Here is a 9,477-nt window from a genome sequence, read left to right as displayed (position 1 = left end):
TATCATGGTTAGTGATTGGGATTCACAATGAGGAGGGGGCATGGATCAAAGCACAAATTTCCTCTCATGACACCATCCTCATTGCTTTGGGGCTGTCTCCTGCACATTTGTGAGCAATCAGAGGGTCCTCTATAAAAAGGATGGTGCAGCTGTGATGGTAATTTAGATGGATAATTTTAACCAACAATGGTATTTACAATGGTGAACAAATATATGTGTTTTGTGAAAAAAATTTCAATGATTATCTTATTTTAATATGGACTGTACACCGCCCCGAGTCCCTTTCGGGAGAGGGGGCGGTATATAAGTGCTAATAAATGAAATGAAATGAAATTATCTATATTTGATCAAACATATGTGTTTTATTGACTTGTTGGGACTACACTTTATTAAAGAAAAACATTGCAAGTGCATTAGACAACATATCAGTTATTTTTCACCCTAACATATACATGATCAAATTCATCCTAAAATACCTGAAGAGAAATGGAACCCCAGAAGAAGGTGGTTTTTTTTTTGACACAGTAAACAGAGAAATATTATGGGGAAAACTGATAGTATTTAAAATGGAGCCCAAACTTTTGGCCGTGATCAAAGTCCTTTTAAAACTCAGTTGTATGAGCCTGCTCTTTGGGATGAATGAAGCCATGAGAAGTAGGATCTATACTCATCAAGGGGAAAACAAACCATTGTTTGTTTTACAATTTCAACCGTTGTAAGCCTGTCTACATATAAATGAGTTACCAGGACAAATGAATGATTCTGAAGTGCACACGTCTAAAGAACAAAATACCTATTATGATACCATCTTTTATTCTGATTGTACAATATTATTCTTTAATTATTACTCCTTTATTATTATAACAGTAGGAATTAACTCTTGGTTGGTGTATGTGTGTATGCCATGACAGGGTCCTATTTTCTTTTGACCCCTGAAATAAGCACTTGGCTTTATTTTCGGGGAGGTCTTATTATTTTTGAGGTGCAGGAGGCAGTGAGCATGGCATCTCATGGCTGCTGCTGTGTTGCAATATTTTCGGGGAGGGCTTATTTTAACACATGCGCTCAAAACCTCGATTGGGCTTATTATCTGGGGAGGTCTTATTTTCAGGGAAACAGGGTATATGTCATATATATTACACACATACACACACACACACACACACACACAGAGAGAGAGAGAGAGAGAGAGAGAGAGAGAGAGAGAGAGAGAGAGAGAGAGAGAGAGAGAGAGAGAGAGAGAGAGAGAGAGACTTGTTAATGTTTTGCATGTTATATCCTGATTCTTGATATTTTCTACTAACTGATAAACCATAAACTATTCTGTTTATGAGAACCAAGTTGAATTGATTCAAAGCTAATATTTCGGACTTGATCTGACTCTGAATATAACATTGCATTCTTCATTGTTTTTCAGGTCAGTGATGTAATTGTTTCCGAGGCTATGAGTAATAAAAGGCAATTCCCTTTTTTCCACTGGATGCTCCCCAAAGAAGGGATTGTCTACCCACATATTGTCCAAGTCCTCCTCCATTTCAGATGGTTCTTGATTGGTCTCTTTACTTCAGACACAGAGAATGGAGAGAATTTCATGAGGACTTTTACTCCAATGCTTGTCAGGAAGGGAATTTGTGTTGTTATATCACAGCAATTCTCTGCAACTGGACATACAGCATCCCTCAGAGTTGCCCTCTCTAAGTGGAGACAAGTCAATGTCTTTGTACACTACATAGAATATATTAATGTTTGGGACAGAATTCATACTTTCCAATTAACATTTGAAGGTATGCCAGGACCTATCGAAGGAAAAGTCTGGATCCTGGCAACCATTGATTATCTGATATTAAAACGCGAGAGTCTTTACAAATATGTCCATAGTATTTGGACTTTTGCTTTTCAGGGGAAAAAAGGGCCAGAGGATGATGCCCTTGAACACACTTTGTTTGTGAACCCTCGATATGAATATCGCTCTTTTCAGTGTTCTTTTTCAAAACAGGTCTTTTCTATCAAAGGCCGGAAAAGATGCATCCAAAAAATGCCTCTGAAGACTGGGGAGGAAAGAAGGAGAATGTGGATTCCTTTTCACCACCATTTGAACAGTGTCATTAAGACTCTGGCCCAAACCTTGAATGCTGCATATTCCTCCAGATCCAGGAGGAGAAGAAGGGGGGGCAAAGCAGTTTTAGAAGCCCCAAAGCTGCAGCCATGGCAGGTAAGAGATCCTGATCCATCAAACTTAGCTCCTGTTGAGTAGGAATCCAAAGAAGACCTAAGCGTAGTACACAAAATTGTCTGCTACAATGTCCTAACTGTCAATGACTACTTCAGCTTCAACCACAATAATACAAGGGCAAACAATAGATACAAACTGAAGGTAAACTGCTCCAAACTCGATTGCAGAAAATATAACTTCAGCAACAGAGTGGTCAATGCCTGTAATGCTCTACCTGACACAGTTTTTACATCCTCAAACCCCCGTAACTTTAACCTTAAACTGTCTAGCATGGGCCTCACCCCTTTCCTAAGAGGTCTGTAAGGGGGCGTGCATAAGCGCAGCAGCGTGCCTACCATCCCTGTCCTATTGTCCCCATTTATTTGTCCCCATTTCCTGTGTTCATATTGTTAGGTACTGGTGCGATCAAGCACTAACAATGAACCCCAGGTCGAGGTTATAACAGAGCAACCCTGTAAAGTATACGCAGCGTGCGATAGATAAAGCAACCACACTGAATAATGGATAGTAAAGTAACAAAATAAACTTTACTTTTTGAAGAATATAGCAAAATCCACAAACACAGCCAAAAAGTCACACACAGGAAAAACAGTCCAATACTACCAAGATAACTTGGATACAAGTAGCAAATAACTTACACACAGTAAGTAGTAGCAACAGTAGTAACAGTTAGACAGCAGTTATCATACATCAATCAAGAGAGAGAGAGAGAGAGAGCAACAACATCAGCTGCAATTTAAATGCTGTAATCTACTAATTAGCAGAGCTCCTCTCTTAAAGATACATAACATGCCTTGTGCAATATATTGTCTACCCAACTTGTTGGTTACACCCTAACATTCTCCCCTTTGGGTAGATCAATATATCCACTCACAATGTAAGATGATAACCTTCACATGATGAGGTATGTTTCACTGAACTTTGTGCCTTAGTGAAGTTGTCTGCTAAATTGTCTTCAGTTGAACAATATTCCAACTTTATCAGGCCATCCTTAATGCTTTGTCGAACATTAAGATACCTCAAATCAGTATACTTCGATCTCGTCTTAATAGTTAAACTAGTCGCCATTTTTATAGCTGCCTGATTATCTTCATAAACAGTAAAAGGTTCATTGATACTTAATCCCATATCTATAAGCAACTGCTTATAATATATCAGCTCAGTACATGTCAACGACAAACATGAAAACTCAGCTTCCATTGTGGATAAGCTTATGTGTTTCTGTCGTATCGACTTCCATCCAATCAGTACACCACCTAGCATAAAGGCTATGCCGGAAGTTGACTTCCTATTATCTATAGCAGCTGCAAAATTCGCATCAGCATACACAGTCAAAACTAAATCCCTATTCGGTTCTAAATATAATGCATAGTGGATAGTTTTCTTCAAATAACGCAGCACACGCTTTGCTGCTTGCCAATGCCTCTCTGAAGGACTATCATTGAATCTAGCCAGTTGGTTCACACTAAATGATATATCTGGTCTAGACCAATTACTTAGGTACATTAGGCTACCTATCAAAGATTGATAGATTCCCTTATCAAAACCAGTACCCTCAGTAACCTCAGATTTAAACTCCAATGCCATTGGTGTCTTTGCAGTCTTACATAGCTCCATGCTATATTTCTTAAGTAAATGATTAATTTTACCATCCTGCGACAGCTTAAAACCTTTACTGGTTCTAACCACGTCTAAGCCCAGATAATGCTTAATTTCACCCAAAGTCCGGATTTTAAATTTACTCTCTAATTGTGAAACAATGTCAATAGCTTCCTGCTCAGACCTAGTAATAATAGCTATATCGTCCGTGAACAAAAGCAACAACGAGATCAAACCATTTTTCACCCGTCTAAATAAACAAGGATCAGCCAAACCTGGAATAAATCCCATAGCTTTTAGTTCATTTACTATGCATCTGTTCCACTCAAAACCGGACTGTTTTAAACCATAAAGGCTCTTTTTAAGTCTCCAACAACCAGTCTGGCCATTAGAATCCACACCTGGTGGCATCTTCATATAAATGGTATGCTGCAATGGAGCATGCAGATACGCTGTTTCAACATCAATATGGGTAACATTACACCGATACTTAGCAGCCCACACCAATGCTGCCCTCAACGTAGAGGCTTTCAAGCTCGGAGCAAAAACCTCATCGTAATCCCTCTCAGTTTGGGAAAACCCTTGAGCAACTAAACGAGCCTTATAAATAGCATTGCCAGCAGCATCGTTTTTAATTTTAAACACCCATCTACAGCCAATTGCACTCTCCCCTGAAGGGAGCCTAGCTTCTTCATAAACCTTCAATTCCTGTAAGGATTTCAACTCCTTCTCCATAGCTGTCTTCCACAATTTCTTTTCCTTTTCAGGATACAGCCTTAACTCTGCAAAACTAGAAGGTTCTATGCTAACTTGCAATACTACACTGGCTTGGTATCTGTCGGGTGGATGCCTGTCCCTAGTAGACCTCCTAGGCAATACAGGACTTGCAGAATCATCCTGTTCCACCTCACGAGTAGATTCTACATCTACATCTTCCTCCCCTTTCAGAGTAATAGATGGACCATCCTGATTCTCTAACTGCTCATTTGTTGTATCATGATTAACCAAACGATCAACATCTACATCATCACAAACCTTGTTAAACTCTTGTTCTAGCTTCTCCCAACCAACATGTTCTGAAAATTTAGCACTAGCACTGTGCATAATTCTCCGAGTTCCAGGTTCCCAGAACCTAAACGATCTATGATTGGAATTGTACCCAACAAAAACCATCTTCCTAGCTCTGCTTTGATCCTTCCGTCTAGTCTGTGAGGGAATATGCACCCAAGCAGGGACACCAAATGTGTGTAAATAACTCAAATCAGGCTTCCTACCATGCCAAAGAGTATAAGGAATCTTACCAGTAGTTGAGTTAACTACTATGTTCAGAATATGGTTTGCACACATTATAGCCTCACCCCAAAGCTTTTCTGACAAACCAGAATCAACCAGCATAGTTCTGGTCATTGCCTGCAATGATTGACCACGTCTTTCAATAAATGAATTATGTTCTGGCCTGTAGGGGGCAGAACGCCTATGTTCTATACCAGCATTCTCCAACATTGATGTAAACCTATGATTAGTGAATTCAGACCCATTATCAGTGACTAGGCAAAGTACTTTTTTATCCATCTTACGTTCAACAAACTTTAACCATTTAGTAAAATGTTGGAAAGTTTCTGCCTTTGATTTCATTACATAACAGAAACCATACCTAGAATAATGGTCCATAATGCTGAGTATATAGCAGGCACCTCCTAAGCTAGGTTTCTTAGGGCCAATTAGGTCTGCAAACACTACATCCAGTGGTTTAGATGTCTTGAATCCTTGAAACCGGTTTGCAGGGGTAACCTTATTTTTAGCCTGGTTACAGGCATTACAGTTAAGATATTTTGAACAAGGTTTCAAATTGATTCCATTAGATAGAATAACAGTTTGACGTACCATTTTAAAATTTACATGGCCTAAACGTCTATGAAGTAGATGTATACAGTTATCATGGGGCTGTTTATTCTTATAACCAGGTTCAGAACTCGCAATATTTAAAGAGTTCTCATGTAGAATAAATAAATTATTCTCCAAATTGGCAATAACACTATTACCTTCCTTTTCAATAATGCATCTATCATTCTTAAATGTTACTGTAAACCCACATTTCACAAGGTCTTTTACAGATAATAGGTTAAATTTCATTTTAGGTATATATAACATTTCCAATTTTTCATTAATACATGGACAATAAGCTGTACCTTCACCTGAAGCCTTAATTTTCCAACCATTTGCTAAGGAAATGTGCTGTTTGCTAGCCTTCATAGTAACAAACCTTTCTTTAACCTTAGTTATAGAATGGGATGCGCCACTGTCAACCACCCAGAAACTATGGTTTACAGCCTTATCTACCTTAGCTACAGTTACAGTAACATTGTTGCTTTTTCTTTTACTATTAGAAACACTCCTTTTCTTGCTATTTTTACAGTTCTTAGCAATATGCCCCTTACCACCACAAGAATAACATTTCTTAACAAAATTTACAGTTGAAAACTGTGTTTCTTCTTGTGATTGATTGTCTCTGAACTGAACTCTATCCTCTCTTCGTCTGGACTCTTCAAGCAATCTCCCGGTAACCTCAGATAATGTCAGTTCATCTCGTGAAAGAACTTCCAATGAGGAAACAAAAGAGTCGTAGCTTTCATCAAGCGATGATAGAATAATATACACCTGTTGAAGCTCAGAAAAATTTAACTCTTTTTCTTGCAAATCCTGCAAAGTTTTCTTCATGAAGTCTAAATGAGCCAACATATCACCACCTTTTTGCAAACGGGCTCTAAACAGTTTCCGTGTGAGATGAATATGAGCACCCACACTGTCCCGAACATAAATTCTCCGCAATGTGTTCCAACACCTAGCAGCAGACTCTTCGCCACGAATATGGACCAGTTGCTGGTCATTCAGTGTTAGTCCAATAATGCAGAGAGCTCTCTCATTGTCCCTATTAAACTGCGCAATCTTCTTCGCATCCTCATTATCAGCAGGATCCCAATCTGTAACATCTGGTGGGTTCTGAACCACAGTCCTTCTCTACGCAGAAGTAGGGAACACTTCAAGGACCAGGAAACATAGTTGGTTCCATCAAACCGGGTAATCATGGAGAGTGCAGCAGACTGTTCTTGTGCCATATTCACAAAAATAAACTATCCAAAAAGTGGTGCTTAAAAAAAAAATTATGGTTAAGGCAGGGCGTCTGGGCCCATAACCAATGTTAGGTACTGGTGCGATCAAGCACTAGCAATGAACCCCAGGTCGAGGTTATAACAGAGCAACCCTGTAAAGTATACGCAGCGTGCGATAGATAAAGCAACCACACTGAATAATGGATAGTAAAGTAACAAAATAAACTTTACTTTTTGAAGAATATAGCAAAATCCACAAACACAGCCAAAAAGTCATACACAGGAAAAACAGTCCAATACTACCAAGATAACTTGGATACAAGTAGCAAATAACTTACACACAGTAAGTAGTAGCAACAGTAGTAACAGTTAGACAGCAGTTATCATACATCAATCAAGAGAGAGAGAGAGAGAGAGCAACAACATCAGCTGCAATTTAAATGCTGTAATCTACTAATTAGCAGAGCTCCTCTCTTAAAGATACATAACATGCCTTGTGCAATATATTGTCTACCCAACTTGTTGGTTACACCCTAACACATATCCATGTTGATACTTATACCTGCTATCTCATACATGTTTGCCAAACTAAATAAATAAGATGGAGGTGAATCATCTCACCCTCCTTGTACTACAAAAGGCCAACAGGTTTTGTCAATCTAATCTGTCAGGGCATAATATTCCAAAGAGCAGCCACCATGATAGATATATTTTGATATTAAACACAGCTAATTATAAAGTGACATATGGATTTTTAAATAAATTTTAGTATGTGTAGTTTTCTGATCGGCATCATAAAATTTTACATTTATATATTTGAAGAACACTATGAGTCCATCTAGCCTAATTCTGCAAGAAATTGAGCTAATGCTTCTCTAACGGATGGCTTCTTCGTTTCCATTTGTTTTGTTTTTCTTTTTTGTTGTTTTTTAGCACAATTTGATAAATCATCAAGATGTGTGTTTCAATTTTATATCTGGTTCATCTCGTATTTTCCAATTGTATTAGTTTATTAAAATATAAAATACAAAGAGAAATAAAAAGTAATGGAAAAATAGGGGAAGGAAAAATACAAGAGAATATGTAGGGTAGAAAGGGAAAAAGAAAACAAAAATTTTGATTTTTAACTCTTTTTAGCACAGTAGAAGATAATATATTACAACCTTAACCTTTTATTTTACACACTAGTATGTACAAGCTAGAGGGAGATCATGAGTTCAAGTCCAATCTTAATCATAAAAGCCAACTTGGGGACTTTGGTCCAAGCAGATATTCTCAGCCAGGTTTCCCATTTGGCCTATCTGAGAGAAGATTAGCCTGGCAACTTTATTTTGGACAAATCCATGCTTACTGGTAATCACCCTGCTTTTTTTTCCAACAAGTTTATGAATAATGTCTTAATTTGTTTCTTCATTCAATTTATTTGTGGTCTATCATTAGTTCCCTTTTGGTCAAATTTGGTCAGTTATATCTTGTCAATACACATTTTTTCAATATATAATTGGTAAATGTATCAGAACTTTTTTCACTTCTGAAGATAGTAGTAACATTTGTTTCCCCAACTCACAATACTTGCAAATTAGACAAGAAAGAGTCAAATGTGAAAAGACCACCTGGAGTAAGAAACCAAGGTTTTTGCTTTTTAAAATTCCTGATGTTTTTCTTCTAGTTCCATCCATTTCTGGAGAAGAATGAGTTTTGTAATATTTCCCATCGGAAACTGTACTTGGACCAGAATGGAGATGTAGCAGCAGATCTGAATGCCATAGGTTGGGTGCTTCTTCCCAGGATGGTTCCCATCGACAAGCAAATTGGGAGTTTTGAAAGGCAGAGACTAATCATCAATCATGATACCATGTCTTGGCTAAGGTTATGCAACAAGATAGTAGAAATATTGGTGTTCTTCCTTCATTACCAAAAGTCATAGTACCCATTTTAAGTTGGCTAAGCCTAATCACTAAGGTGATTGATTTTCACTGAGAATTGAATGTGGGGTGTAGAAATCTCATTAAAGCATTAAACCATGCTTGAAAGACTTCAGTACCATTGACCAAAGTGTCCTAATGTGCTAGAAAATTGAAGAATTTTAAGGCTGATTCAATAATGTCAAACACGGAATGCTTTTTTTCAGGGCACAGGTTATAGCCACAGTGGTACTGATAGCCTCCACATCACTTGTTCCTTGTTCTTAAAAGCAAATAAGAAGGCAGTTCTGGTAACAGGTGTCTAAACTCAGGTTTGGACTAAATCCAATGAAACTAAACCAAGACTGGGTAGACGCCCTGTTGGTCACTATAGAAAATAAGCCTTAATCTTCTGACCATCCAGATTGGGGACAGTCAGTGTCCCCTGAAAGAGAAGGTTCATAGCCAGTGATGCTTTTAAGAAGCCAAGACATGGCCAGAGTATTTCATTCTTCTCTTTTACCACACTGAGATTTTGCCCCTTGGAAGGAATTCTAAGATTTTCAGTTTACTTGAATGAATAATAACTGCCAGAAAATGCCCTGACCCAGAAAACTGGAGAACTGGAAGA

Source organism: Natrix helvetica (assembly GCF_964273705.1).
Source record: "Natrix helvetica genome assembly, chromosome: 1".
Lineage (NCBI taxonomy): Eukaryota > Metazoa > Chordata > Lepidosauria > Squamata > Natricidae > Natrix > Natrix helvetica.
The sequence above is the reverse complement of the archived record's forward strand: the minus strand, read 5'-3'. Positions refer to the sequence as shown.